The sequence below is a fragment of the Topomyia yanbarensis genome, chromosome 3 (genome assembly GCF_030247195.1).
Source record: "Topomyia yanbarensis strain Yona2022 chromosome 3, ASM3024719v1, whole genome shotgun sequence".
NCBI classification, from domain to species: Eukaryota; Metazoa; Arthropoda; class Insecta; order Diptera; family Culicidae; genus Topomyia; species Topomyia yanbarensis.
This window is the reverse complement of record NC_080672.1, coordinates 416,100,913-416,117,161: the sequence shown is the minus strand read 5'-3', so window position 1 is coordinate 416,117,161 and position 16,249 is coordinate 416,100,913. Positions and strand designations below refer to the sequence as shown.

At 37.0% G+C, this 16,249-nt stretch overlaps 1 protein-coding gene across 1 annotated transcript in view; it reads left to right on the top strand.

The window, feature by feature from the left end:
• The first annotated feature begins 2,752 nt into the window (after window positions 1–2,752).
• The window catches only part of LOC131689296 (uncharacterized), a 40,251-nt gene continuing 26,754 nt past the window's right edge, over window positions 2,753–16,249 (top strand). Inside the window, exon 1 of the mRNA XM_058974282.1 lies at window positions 2,753–3,669. The gene's annotated coding sequence lies outside the window, so the exon portion shown is untranslated. The remainder of the gene's footprint in view (window positions 3,670–16,249) is intronic.

Here is a 16,249-nt window from a genome sequence, read left to right as displayed (position 1 = left end):
CTTACAACATGAGAACAGAAAAAATTAATTTACTAATTTAAAACAATTTGCAAAACCAGTAAATGCAGAAGCTGCAATACAAAGAAAGAACTTCTGCTAACACAACAATCAAGCTATAATATTATTATGCTCATAACGAAATATGTTTTTCATGGCAATTAATAATATAGCATGTACTATTCAAAAGTACATGAAATAACTCAATACAGTGGCATATTTAATGAACATGATTTAATGAACTAAAAACAAACTAATGAACAAGACAATAAAACAATTGCTCTTCGTGCTGACATGACTGACTGAAATTGGTAACTGGTTTTAGATCCGTCTCGCGATTTGTTTATTCTCAAACCTCATGCATGATTGAAGTCATTATTTCACTCAGACAACACCATGCGTTTTCCCTATGCATATTTAATGTACTGGGAATTGGTTCCCTAGTTGGTCAAATAAACACTAAATAAACATAGAAATTAGTTTGCTCAGTCCAAACAAATTTCAGCTCGATTGGCATCACCCAGTGGATACGTGTTCCCTTACAATATCATCAAATCATTAAAAATCAGATGCCACAAAATATGTGCAATTTTGAATAAAATAAAATGATTAATACTACTTATATGTATACTAAAATAAGAACGGAACAAATAGTTGCATAACTAAATCAGCTCATTTTCAATGATAGCATTATTGATGAATCATCTAATAAATGTAGGGATGCGAACAAAAATAGTTGACCACCGCCGATCGGGAAGACTAATTCTGAATTGATAAATACTTGTTTTCTAAGTATTCATGTTTTAGCTTCCTCAAAAATATACTACATCAGAATTGATCATTGTCTTGCACACACTTGATATACGATTGATATGCTTTTTTAGGAGTTTCTTTATTTATATTGCTGGGGCATTCCTTGAAACGGTTCCAAAAAAAGCTAGGTCAGAATGCGACTAACACATCACTCCTTCCTTCGTGACTCTGTAACCCAGACCATGCTGTGTACTTATGACGATCAGTCTCCCACGTGTAAATACAGTGAACAATCTGAACTCTACGGTAAACCTTACGAAGGACTCGAGTACCTCTACCACAATGAAAACAAATTCAGAAACCAGATCTTTCGAACTTAGCAAAATTCGGTTATAAAACACCTCAATCTACCCAATATTTCTCAGCTCCATCATATTGCCTCAATTTGGACAAGCTTAAAGCCTACGTTTATGGTGATTCTTGTTCTACCGACAGAAAAATTATTTGAATACGTTATTATTTCCTCGATAATATTGAATGGAAATAACAGGCATTGCATTTATCGCTCATATGAGTAAATGCGCCCGGATAGTTTGCTACTGCAACAATAAAAACTCACATTTTCACACGAAAAGTTATTGGCACTCACAAAACTTCTCCGGATAAATACAATGGGTTATTTCTCCGGATAAATAAAACAGTCGGAGAATGAGAGAATGAGTTTATCACGGTATCCTTTTTGCGTTCGCTGCTTTGCTGTCCAAAACATGAAAAATCAAGTCCATCATACTTCTTTGCCGCTTTTCTTTGTAATTAAATGTATTTTTCGAAGTTTTAATTAATTTCCACGAAATTAAAATTTTATCACCTTCTCCGGTGAGAAGGAAAAAGCCAAATAAATTTTATCCGGAACATCATTCTCACGCTATTTGTGGAGACGGAGAATTTTGCGACTCTTATCTCGGAAAAGTTGGACACCGGATAAGCTTCTTCTCGCGTGAGTGACAGAGAATTACAATGCCTGAAGCTGATGGAAAATTTGAATTCGGTATCATGGGTTTCATTTCAAATAACCCATGATACCGAATTCAAATTTTCCATCAGCTAATATTTAAAATATGAGTAATTGCTTTGATTTTGTATCCACGTTCCAACTGATTAGCACTAAAGCTCAACAATTCACATACTCTGAACTATCTTATACTTCCGAACTCTCCGGAACAGTAACTTCTAAACCGACAGAACCACCAGCGCATTGCACCTTGCCACTGCTAGTCGCTGGCATTCAGTCAATTAGCATTTACTGCCATTTCAGGGTTCATCATATGAGATCTATGTATCGAAGCCAAAGGCAGATACACATACTATGTCTACCTAAGCTATCAACGAAACTGTGAATCCGCGAGCTAACACGTGTTTGTATGTGTGTACGTACTAGTGTTGCGCGTCAGACCCACCAATTTTTCGCAATGCGCTGTATCACGCAAATTCGCTGGCGGGCTCGACCAGTAGCGCACGCTTCATACGCTCACATACGTGCATCGCAGTTGGCGTTGCTGCTGAACGGGATGTAATAAACGAACGCAAACAAACGTTCATATCGTGTAGGTGGTTGTATTTCCCAAGTTGGCTGATACTGAACCCGTACCAAAACCAGCGCACGGTCAGTGAATCAAAACATTAAACGTTATTCACACTTAATGGGGTTTCAATGTTCGGTAATGGGTTTGTTTTGGATGTGTTCAGTTCGAGGGTGGTTCTCAATTTTAAATATCATATGAAAAATAGTGACAATGACTAATTGAACTGTTAGTATTATTTTCAAACGGTTAGGGGAGATTAAAATTTTAATCGGAACGTTCCATCATCCACCCTAACCACCTCACTCGCATGTTTGCGTATTCCAAACAAAGAGTTACGGTGTAGTGAAATCGCCATTAAAAGTGTTCTTTCACCACTTAAACCCGGTAGAGCAGTGTACAATATTCCATTATGTGAGTAAACAACACACCTCCAATCGGCTCCGTTAGCACCAACCAGTCAGCCAGCACACACCACCATCAGCACCGAAAGTGATGCCATTGATTCAGTCGCTATTTCGCCAGTGCTCGGATGACACGTAGTTGAGCAAATCTCCGTACAACGACCGCGAACTCCGCCAATTCAAAGAATCGCCCTATCCAAGTGACCCGCGCGAATGTTGTTTTATTCCATCTGCACTGTGATTTTGATTTAGAAACGTCAGGACTACCAGCCGTACGAGCAAGGTACGATAACAGGGAAGAAATTGGACTGCGGTGTTGGCGAAGGGCGGCTTTACGACGGCTACCTGTAGATTTTCGAGGGCAAGGCGCCCGGTCAGGTCAGGTTAGGTTGTCAACGGTGCTACACAACAGCAGCAGTGACCCGTGGTTTGGTGCGCGACTGCATAAATAAAGCAACTTGTTTTATGCTAATCGAATCGGAGACGCTGATGAATGGACCTGCAACGGTAGTGCACCTGTGACATGCAATTGTGCAATTTTTTGCAATAAGCGAATAAATAGAAGATTGAAAAAAGTTAAACGGTGGCCTAGTGCTTTGTAATAGGTTAATTATCAGTGCAATCTAGTGCTTGAACTGTGCCTGTAGCTGCCAAGTGATACAAAAAGCGTCCTACCGTCAGATGCGACCAAACCTTTAGAATTACATAAAGTGGCATACGAGTTAATTGCGTGACTTGGCAAGTGATCCAAGTTTCGTACATTCGTTCGAAAGTGTGTTGGCGCCATTTCAGCCGGTAACTTTATTTTTGCTTTCGAGGTGCTGCTGCTGCGTACTCTGGACCGTAACCTGCAACAGCTCAGCTCAGCTCAGTAGGGCGGCAAGACTTGTCTTTTCCAGTTCCAGTTCAGCGAGCCGTTGAATCAAAGTCAGAAGGTAACTTTAGACGCAGTCGACTGCAAAAGATATTCCAATTTGTTGTTGTAGCTACCTACCTACCCTAGATACGGATAGGCCTTGATAACAGCTGGTTACGGGCCGACCTACATCACACCACCTGTGCGAACGAACGGATGGTGAGATAGACGGACGGACGGACTGACGAACGGACGGACCACACACACATGACGCATCACGCATTCAATGGATATTGGATATAGTGCGCCTCAACGAAAATGACCTTGGAGGTGGGGTTCGACAGCATAATAATGCTTTCGTATCCAATGGTTTCGGTTTTGAGGGTTGTTTTCGAAAATCAATTGCGTTGTTTTGATGTGCTGGAAGGGAAAAGTTTTTCTTTTTCCAAAACTTTGAGTTTATTTTATTATGATAACTATTATCGACACGTTATTCCCCTTGAAATATGTTTTGTTATCTTGTGTGATTAACTTTAAATCTATTTCAGGGTGTTTGTTACACGTATATGACCAAGCCTAATAGGTAAAATTAAGCTTGCGTTGTTATTACACGTGGGTAGATTATAACCTACCATTATCATTTTGTTGCTATACAATCTTAGATCACGGCTCTAGATCACGCTCGTGATTATTTTTCCAAGTTCATTTAATGTTTTTACGTCACCGTGACTTTAAGCGTCATTAGCTGGAGTCATTTGATCGATTAGCTGTTAAGTCTGTTATCGCTATACATTTAGAGTTCACTTGTATGTTTTTAATAGTGCCATAGATCGAGCATACTGATACTGGTGATTAAAACCAAATTCTTGTAATTGCACTGGCAGTTATAACATAAATCGAAACCTTTTTTGTATATTCAGGAAGAAACTTTGCTTACCATTGAAATGTCTACCCGGACTTTTACGAGATCGCACCACAGCAATACAAGTTTCCCCTAGAAAGGTATTTATTCCTTAATGTTGAGTTTCTTTTGTCGGAACCATCGGCTAAAACAGATGTGGGCGGTGGTCAACTATTTTTGTCCGAGTCCCATATCACCTATTTTTATAAGGTGATTCATCAACAGTGCTCTCTTGGAAAATGAGCTACATTCGTTATGTAACAATTTTTTCCGATTTATTTTTATTACAAATAAGTAGTAGTCTTCACCTATCTACCGGGTTAAGCCAATCGAGCTGACATTTCTTTGAACTGAGCAAACTGTTTTCTTTGTTTGTTTAGTGTTTATTTAAACATCTAGGAAACTAATCCACAGAACATTTAATATGCGTGTGGAATGCGCATGGTCTTGTCTGAGTGGAACGATGACTGTTGAATCCTGTATGCGGAGGGAAAATTAACAGTTCGTGAGTAGAATCGAGAACCAGACATGTTGGGCTATCAGTTAATCCAAATAAAACATCAGTGGTGCTCTTAACGCATCGAAAGATTACAACCGGAGCTCGTCCGTTGACTGTGATATTATTGTCGCAGATCAAGTTAAGTGCGTTGAGGTTATTCTTGACTCATACCCAGGTACATTCAGTGGATCAACACAAGATTTTTTAGACCAGTACTGGCATACTTGTTTGGTGGCAGAAATAAGAAGATATGACAATCCAATCGAAGTTAAACCATCTTCAGAGAATGGTCTTGATGATGATGACTGGTGCGTTCTCGACAACACCAACTGCTGCTCTAGAGGCACTCTCAGACATAAAACCACTGTATGTGTTTCTGAAGCAAGAAGTACTTTCTTGTGCATTCCGTCTTAATGTTACTGGGCTTTGAAACAGTAACTCAATAGATCGTGCAAATAGTTACACATGACTGTGGTCCCAAATGAGATGAGCATACACTAGGGTGACAGGAAAAAAATGACCCCTATCGGCCCACCTCTGCGTCGATTCCTAGTCCCACCAGGAGTACTTGCACCAAATTTGAAGCAAATCGGACAAGTCTAACTACCGGACCAACGGGCCTGAAGTTTGTATGGGAATTTTCAACAATTTACATGGAGAAAACCTACCAGCACGCATTTTCGCCGCTAGGTGACACTGTATGCATCGTATTATCACTGTAAGTGAAAATAAGAAGAATAATTGAATTGTCTACAACTTAGTCGAAGACTGCAAGTAAATCCGACTTTGTTAAAAGAAGTTATTAAACTTTTAACGAAGTGATGTCTGAGTCAGTTTTGCATGGGGCCTAATAGTGCATGGTTGTGTATCAGTACTCGATTCACACGAACTAAACATTTTTGTGAAATAATCGTTAGGTTTAGCTCAATGGTATGTTCAGAAGAACTATAATAAATAATACGAGCCATGCTTTGATTAGAAAATTTTAGTTCCACCTGTTACCGCATAGAGGGCGCCAACACTAACTTTTCAACGGAGAGAGATAGAAATTTGGTGTCTTCTACAAAGTTATAGAACTGGCATTTTTCAGTATTTCTTCTGAACATCTTGATACTCTATCTCTCTTCTATGAAAAGTTAGTAGTGGCGCCCTCTATGCGGTCACAGGTGGAACTAAAATTTTCTAACCAAAACATAACTCGTATTATTTACTATAATTTTTGTAAACATACTATTCGGCTAAATCTAACCATTATTTCACAAAAATATATAGTTCGCGGGACTCGAGTACTGATACACAACCATGCACTGCTAGGCCCCATGCAAAACTGACTCAGACATCTCTTCGTTAAAAGTTTAATAACTTCTTTTAACATAGCCGGCTTTACTAGCAGTCTTCGACAAAGTTGTAGATAATTAAAATATCTTTCTTATTTTCACTTACAGTGATAATACGATGTATACAGTGCCACCTAGCGGCGCAAATACGAGCTAGTGAGTTTTCTCCATGTAAATTGTTAAAAAATCCAATATAAACTTCAGGCACGTTGGTCCGGTAGTTAGACTTGTCCGATTTGCTTCAAATTTGGTACAAGTACTCCTGGTGGGACTAGGAATCGACTCAGGGGTGGGCCGATTGAGTTTTCAAAAATTCATCATTTTTCTGGTCAGTCTAGTATACACTCGCTCCCAGTGACCTTGCACTCACATGTAGTTTTCCTTTTAAAACTTACAATTTGAAAATTCCTCATCGCGAGGAAACGCTGTCTGGCTGGATGTAGTTTGTTATACTAACAGTTCTTTGTTGGAGGTCCGAATCGGTGCTGGTGTCTACTGTCGTGAAATGAGATTAAACCAGTCCCATTCGCTTGGTAGTTACTGTATTATATTCCAAGCAGAAATCTTTGCGATTCTATTTGGTGCACAATCGGCACTTTAACAGTGAATTTGCCGTAAATGGATCTATTTTTGTTTTGACAGTCAGGCTGCCCTGAAAGCACTTAGTTCGGCATATTCGAGATCAAAATTAGTAATCGCATGTCGAACTCAAATCGAAGAACTTAGCATCTCAAATGCTATCTACTTTCTATGGGTACCCGGTCATTCCTGGAGGCGAATGGGCGGCCGAATTGACTAGAGCAGGCGCTGCGACTGACTTCGTTAGTTCAAAACCAGTTCCGTAAATAAGTTCCATAAAGCACAAGATTCGCTCTTGGGCTGCATCCGAACATGCCAACCATTGGCGTAATGTCAAAGAATGTGCTGATTTTATCCAAGCGCAATTGCAGTATTCCAGTTTAGGCTCTGACTGATTATTGCAAACTCAACTGTCGCATGGCTACTATTAAGCGTGCTGAGTATTATTCGTGTGATCTTTGTGAATCCAATTACGATTGTGACTGCCCTGCACGGAAAAAAATTCTTCCCAAAACTGTGAATAAAGTGCCATGAATTCTGCAATAACCACGTTTTTACGTTACGAAAAAAACACTAGGAATCTGACTAGAGCCAGCGTTATTTGCTAATAGTTAATGTTATTGTTGGCCTAAAAAGACAAATAGGAAGAGCTAGGTTTAGTCAGCCACATACCAATCACACAAACGCCGCTGTGAACGCCAGGGAAAAGGTTTCTCCAAGTATCACTCGTAACCACTTCTCCATATTCCAACATGAATTGTCAATATGGTCTGATTTGGTGCGCGGTGCTGGGTCATGTGAACGTATCTCGATTTCAACGTCAGTGATGTAAACAGGGATCTGGATTCTAACGTTGGCATGTTCGACTTAGTGTTACATGTTGTTCTTTGTAATGAAGTTTTCTGCCTTGGCTAAACTTCTCAACGTGACCAGTAGACGATTGCGGACGTGGTGTAGCTGTATGTATACTTAAGATTAGGCTCCAGTAACTGTGTCACCGTGTCAACCGCTGGTCTAACATGAGTAAATCGAAATGGTGTTTTCGCGTATACATAAAAATATTAAAAGGACTGCCCAAAAACTAGATAATTTAATAAGTTGAAAGGGGAGAACTTGACAGGTTCTTGAGATATTCAAGGTATCACAGACATGGTTTCGAGAAAAACGCATGTAAAGTTTTGTATATGATTGCTTGCAGATTGAAATCGGTTCAGTTTAATGTTTTTTGTTTCCATGAATAATTATCTGATTTTCAGCGAATATTTTTGAAAAATTTCATGTTTAGAAAATGTAGAAAAATCGATTTTTTCAAACTTTCTACCTAGACCTTCGCTTTGGTTTCAAGGACTCGGTTTGCGCACTAAGTCCTATTTGCCTACACGGAGCTTGATAACAACAGTTGAAACTGTCTATCGTACGAATTTCGACAACACCGGTGGTTCAGTGGTAAACGTGGCCGCTTCTCATCCCACTGGGTCTGGGTTCAATTCTAACTAAGGTCGTTGAGTTTTTTTTATGTGAAAAATCTGTGGTCACGTCTTCCTTCGCCAGGGCTGTAAAGCCGTTGGTCCCGGTCCATGTATTGATGGGTATCTTTCTAGCTTCGGTGATAGGCACTCAGCGCGAATAGAAGCTGACAGAAAATGAAATATAACAATAAGAAAAATAACTCACAATATCTCAAATTTCCCCGCTCCTAAATAAAAAAATCTTAAAAATATGAAATTAATCCTACTTCTATGTTAAACTATATTGAGATAATCTCAACCTTGCTCCGCTTAGTTTTGACAAAAAACAATTTGTTTCATATTTTAAATAGGTACAAATCGTGTTTTATTTATTTTAAGAAAGTTAAACTGTAATCAAAGCAGTTAGCATCGTCAAGCGAAAGCAATGTACCGTGTCAAATAAATGAACTGAGAACATAGAGTTTCCTAAGGATGGTAAGTCCATTTACGAACCCATATATTTTTAGGATATGATTAAGCAAAGATCGATTTCAGTTACGCTTTTATGTTTTTCATTCAAATGTGCCTTTTCTTGTTCAACCAACTGTTTACAATTTGCCAGCCCGTCTTAAATGTGCCAACTGAGGGCATGTAGTGCCCGAGTTCTGAAAATTTGCATTTTTCATTGGGCAAGTACGACGGGCACTGTCCGTCGTCCGGGTAGGTAATTGAATATTCATATAGCTTTATTTGTGACGTTTCTTACATGTGGAATTTTGCTAACTTTCAATTGCATATAGCAAAATCAGTACCGGCGCGCGGTTCGGTGCCCTGAATTATGTTTCATTTGTTATTCGAATGTAATATAGGGATGTCCGATTTTTCCAATTAATCGATTAGTAGCTAATCGATTAGTAGCTAATCGATTATTTTTAGCATCGCTATTAATCGTAATCTATTAAAATCTAAGAAATAATCAATTAATCGAAGTAATCGATTAGTTTAAAAGTTATTCTGAGAGCAGTGACAGTGACAGAAAACACAAAACGTCCATCTCGAGCGTTAAAGTTGTGTAAAAGTTAGCGGCTTATTTGAAAGTGATTTGGATAGCCCTGCCAGGTGCGCTAGTGAACTTGATTGAATTCACAGCTGATCACATAGAGATTAAAAAAACAATAAGCTAGTAGCGATATGATAATACTTTTTGCTACTGTGCTACTGTTTTAACGGATGTTCATTCTATTGTTTACACAAATATTATAAACTTATTTGTAGGAACATTGATGTTTTCTGTAGGTAGGTTTATGTTACTGTTAAGTGATTGTGATTATGACGATCGATCACTTCGGTATATAGTAGAATTTCGGCGAATAGCTATTCCAGATTTTCACAACCTGATGTCGTTGCTGATGTCTAAAAATCATCGAAAAAGAAAAATAATCTGAGTGCATCTTAAAAAGTTATTTGTTTTTCTGACCGATCTGACCGGTAGTGCCAAACGGCCTAACACACTAGATGAGGTGGTGGGAGTTCAAACTCAGGTGAGCCGCGTACAGTGTAGCTGACCTACCAACTACGCTGTGGTCTTCCCAGACAGCGTAATCTGACCATCCAATCACTATTCGCTTACAGATGGCCGAATTTTATATAATAATAGCAGTATCCCTATTCAAAAAACTGTTGTGTCGAAGATCATTCCCTTTAATGTCAGCAAGGTAAAACAGATGGCGAGTGTCCATAAACGGAAGTTTTGAATTTGGCAAGGGAAAACTGAATTTTAAAATTAAATATATTTTATTTCAGCACTACAATAATATTCTGCTTGTGTGAAGCATACTTTGAATATTTAGAAAAATATTTACGCCACCAAATGGCCGAGGTTCTTCAAATATCCTCAAAATGCACGCACATTTGTTATGACCTATTTAGTCAAATCTATGGTAAAGCTAGGGTAGATATGTGGATATACTTTCATAAGGGCTCTATTTAACTTCTTTTTTTTGGATTTCACGAACGTTTTCTTTCATGACTGCTTTTTTTTGGTACGGCAGAGTGTAGAACAAAAATAACATTATTGGTTCTGCACCAGTCTAAAACTGACCGGGCAGATTGAAACATGCCAAATCCAGCCAAAAAGTGTGGAGTATTCGTAAGACCTCAAGAAATTACGGGTTGTTTGTTGGTTGGCTAAGGTCCGGTGACTTTCAAACTTTGTATATGTATGGTGTACCAAACATTGCATTGTTATTAAATAATAAATTGAAACTTGAATGGAAATGTTGGATTGACGTTTGAATTGGTTCAATAATATGCAATGCCTCGTTTCCTGCCGGTCTGATGCTCTTTAAACATCTTGATCACACGGGATACGGTGCAATGCGCGATTTTGAGCTGCTATTGATTTGAGCGAGACATTTTTTTTAAATATAGTCTAGAATAATCCCGGGGTCCCTGGCCTTGACCCAATGCCCATGCGTAAAGACGGTACTGCTTCTACCAAGTTTAATTTAAAGAACCCTTTACCAGAATTCATAGAACTTCTCATGGATCTAGTGTCTGCTGGAGAGACGCATATAGTCTACCTGAACCTCTCCTTTTTAAACCTTTCCTTGCTTGAACTCAAGACAACCTAGGACTATTTATAGAGTGAATCCGGCGCGAATGACAATCCCGCGATTGATCCAATCTTTCCAACGGATCTGTTCAAATTATTTAAAGGTATGATCGTGAATGTAAGACTTATAAAAATGTAATTTTATGGTGTTTCAAAACCCTCTAGGAGTTAATTTAAGAGTTAGGGGAGACTGGGGGTAGTTGGCGGTGTTTTCAGTTTTCAATTTTTATCGCTTTGATGTAGGTAGATCTTGCAAAATAGAACACGCGGCATGAAAGAGCAGAGTGTTGGCAACATCTCTGATTTTTTTTTAAAGTAGTAGATGCTTGGCTCCATTTTTAGAGATAAAAATATGTGGCTCGGAAAACCCGCCAACTTACCCCGGCCCCGGGATAAGTTGGCGGAATGTGAGGATACGACAAAAACTAAGCAATCAAATGGAGATTAAATTACTTCAAGGTTCCTTTTGGAACGCTTTGCTGAATGTCTTTTCGAGAAATCTGGATTTTAACCGGCATTTGCTATTATATTTCAATTTTAATACCTCGGCATTTTGACTTTGAGGCGTACTTCCTATACAAAAGCAAATTTTCGAAATTCTTCATGTAATTGGCCGGAATAAATGTCTCCTACATTGGCGAGATACACAAGAAAAAGATTTTCCTACTTTGTAGTGAATTCCAGAAATAAATTTTTTTGATGACTTTTTTGCATTGTGAATAGTACCGCCAACTTACCCCAACCGCATATTTTATTAAAAACTATTTTAAAAATAACTTTTGTTTGTTGATAGATGTAATATCTATACGGATACTTAAAGCTCTTTTCACGTGCTATCGAAAAAAATAAACATTCGGGAAATAATTTGAAAATCACCCTAAATAACGCAAGGTATTTAAAATTTAGAAAAATTTAGAAATAAAATTTAAAATTTAGAAGAAGCGATCCTTAACCTTCTTTAGGTGTTAGGGTAATTTGGGGAGAGATGCCGCACATTTCTTAAAATCGATGCTGCATCGAAGTAAACCATTCAATATTTGATAAAATCATTTTTATCAATTGCGACAAGTTTTGAAAATACTGTGAAATTGTTTTTTTTTCATGAAAAAAAATTCATCAAATTTCCATGAACATTTAAAAAAAAGGTCATTGCGGGAGAGATGCCGCACCATGGTCACAAACTGAAAAATGGTGAACAAAAGTATTTTTAGCTGCCATTGATGTTTTTGTGATTAGGGGTCTTTAGCTGAATTTCATGATGTTTGATTACACCTATAAATCGGCCAGCATCTTCATTTTTCTTAAGGGGATAATACCATTTCTAGAAACATTTTTTTATTCAACATTTTAAAAATATTTTATTTTTGCAGCCTTGTGTAACGGTTAACTTGAAGTAACTTAATTAAGGGTACTGTTTATTTATATGTTTGTACGAGCGATATATTGGTAGGGGTTCCTTAAAAGCAGTTTTGGTTGTTTCTTCCAACAATGTATTTACACTCAAGTTTTTTTACGCGGTTATTTGCGCGGTATTTTTTTACGCGGTTTTTTTACGCGGATTTTGAAATTTGCGCGGTTTTCATTTACGCGGTTTTTGAAATTTAAGCGGTTTTCACTTACGCGGATTTTGGAATTTACGCGGTATCCATTAACGAGGTTCCCTTTAAAGCGGATTCTTAAATTTAAGTGGTCTTCATTTACGCGGATTTTGAAATTTACGCGGTTTTCATTTACGCGGTTTTTGAAATTTAAGCGGTTTTCACTTACGCGGATTTTGGAATTTACGCGGTATCCATTAACGAGGTTCCCTTTAAAGCGGATTCTTAAATTTAAGTGGTCTTCATTTACGCGGATTTTGAAATTTACGCGGTTTTCATTTACGCGGTTTTCATTTACGCGGCCTGTATCCCCCGCGTAAAAAAAACCTGAGTGTATATTACTTTGGTTGGTTCTTGAAAGATTTTATAAAGCATTAATTCGTCGAAATATTTATTTTTACCCCAAGATTAACATCACTACAAATCAACGCGTTTACTAAAATTAGTGCCTGAAACTCGAAAGAATAAACCGAAATAACTAATACTTAGATACATATCGCCCGTTCAAATATATAAATAAATAGACTCATATTCCTATATGTCACTGTGTTAGGTCCGCTAGTTTGTGGATATACCTTATTAATAATCTATACCTGATGCAAATGATCATTTAATGACATTTCGAGGTGAAAAAAAAAATACATTTTAGCTACGCATCCTCCGCCATCGAGTGCGGCATCTCACCCGCAATTTTGATGCGGCATCTCTCCCAATTATATGGGAGAGATGCCGCACGACGACATTTTCCTCTGAAATTATGAATGACCGTGCTCATGATCAGAATGCCTTCTAAAAGGTCCCAGCTACTCAACCAATACATGATTTACCAAAAAAAAAAAAAAAAAAAAATAGAACGATTTTTAAAAAACCGATTTAATCCACCTAGCAGTGAGATGAGACATTTCTTACACATTTCACTATTGGATTAGTTTGCAGAACTCACGAGAAGTAGGCACCCAATTAGAAGTGGGATGAAAACAGTTTCTAGTCTTGCACGAATAAAATCTCGAATAAATTGACTAAATTATAGAAATCAACAAAACGACCGAAATAAAAAAGTAAAGCAAAAATTAGAAACAATAGGTTTTTAAATTCATAAAATGAGTAGACAAATTAATGGAAATCATTATAATTTTGATCCAAATACACGAATCAAATTAGATTAGGTTATTACATAAAAATTAAGATTATATTTAGAAATAGTTATAAGATTAATAGCATAAATTGACTCATACTAACAAATTGAATGAAATAAAACGAATGACTGAACATGAAATGCATAAAATTAAAGATATGAATAAAATGAATCAGATAAATCAGATAAATCAAATGAATCAAATGGATCAAATGAATCAAATGAATCAAATGAATCAAATGAGTCAAATGAATCAAATGAATCAAATGAATCAAATGAATCAAATGAATCAAATGAATCAAATGAATCAAATGAATCAAATGAATCAAATGAATCAAATGAATCAAATGAATCAAATGAATCAAATGAATCAAATGAATCAAATGAATCAAATGAATCAAATAAATCAAATGAATCGTATGAATCAAATGAATCACATGAATCCCATGAATCAAATGAATTAAATGAATCAAATTGATTTAATTCATCCAGTGAATACAATGAATCAAATTAATGAAATGGATCAAATGAATAAAAAGAATGGATGAACAAAATGAATAAAGTAAAAAATAAATGAAATGCATAAATAAAACAAACGAATCAAATAAACAAAATGAGCTGAAGTGATAAAATGAATAAAAAGAAGAAAATGAGCAGAATTAAATGCATTGATTAAAATGAAAAATTGAACAATGTTAAAAGGTTATAAATTAATATAAAGAAATAAATTGAACCAAATAAATTATTTGGATGAAATGATTAAAACTGAAAAAGTAGTCAGATTATTAAAATGAAGTAACTGAACAAAATGAATAAACTGGAAAAAATTAATAAAATGCATACAATGAAAACAATGAATGATATTAGTAAAATGCACAAAAAGAATAAACTGATCAGAGTGAATCCAAAGAATGAAACGAATAAAATAAGTAAAATGATCGCAGATGAACAAAACGAATAAAAAGATGCGGAATGAAATAATTAATTAAAATGAAATGGTCATATATTTGAAGCCAAACACATTTTTGAATAAAGAAAATGAATAAACCGGATTGTACGAATTTGAAAACCATTGCATCAGAAAGTTTTGAAATGTTTTTGAAAATCCCATCTTCTGAGAAAAGGCTAATAAATATGCAATGGACTTTCTAGGGCTTCCATCTTTTTTGGTTTTATTCTTTTTGTTTTCATGCATCCTTACTTGACGAATTCAAAGTTTACTTTTTGGTCACATATTCCCGAAAAAAAAAATTATGTGCAGAATAGATTTTACTGGTCCAGTATTTTAACGCGCAATTGAATATAGTAAAGTGAGACAAGGTCACATGTGCTTTCAAGCCCCTTGAACAGAGAACGACAGAGGGAGAATGCGATTCGTGAATGAAACAGGTAGATATTTCAAAGTTTTTATTTGCATTGAAGTAAATAGTGTGAAATGTCTAGGCTATGTCGATTGCATAAAAGCCGTGTTTGTATTGTTTCGTTCGGAATTCTCGTGCAGGAAATATGGATAAATAAGTCCTATACAGACCAATACTGTGAAAAAGAAATGGTTCAAACTACTCAGTATATCCAAATATGGACGACGATAAGTTAGAAAACATATTGAAGTTGCATCCCCATCGAGAGTGGGTACTTTGGGGACTTCTTTTCCTGGATCTAATTTGTGGATATTTTTGGTCTTTGATCCGTTATTTTTCATGAAAGTTCGTACCAATACAACGAATGTGCAGCTGATACAACTCATGGTTCATTCGCCTGCGCAACGTTCCGTCTTCCATATGCACGCCACCATAGATGGTACGCAACACTTTTCGTTCGAAAACTCCAAGGGCGCGTTGGTCCTCCACGAGCATAGTCCAGGTCTCGTGGCCGTAGAGGACCACCGATCTAATCAGCGTCTTGAAGATAATCCACTTCGTGCGGCGGCGAATTTTGTTCGACCGGAGCGTCCTCTGGAGTCTAAAGTAGGCACGATTTCCCGCGATTTCCGTCTCTGAATTTCTCTGCTGTTATCATTGTCGTCGGTTACCAGTGAGCCCAAATACATGAATTCGTCGACCATCTCGATTTCGTCACCGTCAATCCGAACTCGGGTGGGAGGTTCACATTGTCGTCTCTAGAACCTCTTCCTCTCATGTATTTTGTCTTCGAAATCCTGGCTTCAGCTTTCAGTCTTTGAGTATATATTTCATTCAAAATTCAATAGAGATACGAATAGTTTAAATATCGCACGTGGAATGTCTCTTTTGAAAATTTCCATCGTCAAACTTTCATATTACCCAGTTAAGCCAAATATTTTTCTGATATAGCCATGAATTTCCTTAATTATAGTGTAGATACAGGCTTTGAATACAATTGAATTAAAGTTGAGTTGACGTAGCAGCAGACAAAAAATAGTTTTGTTTTCTCAAACCTTCGCAATTACAATTAATAAATATTTCAGATTGGCAGAAGATCTTATCACACAACTTAGAAATGCATACAGAAATAGCTAGATAGATGCGATAGAAGAGAGACAGAGAGAGAAAGACAGAGAGAAAGAGAG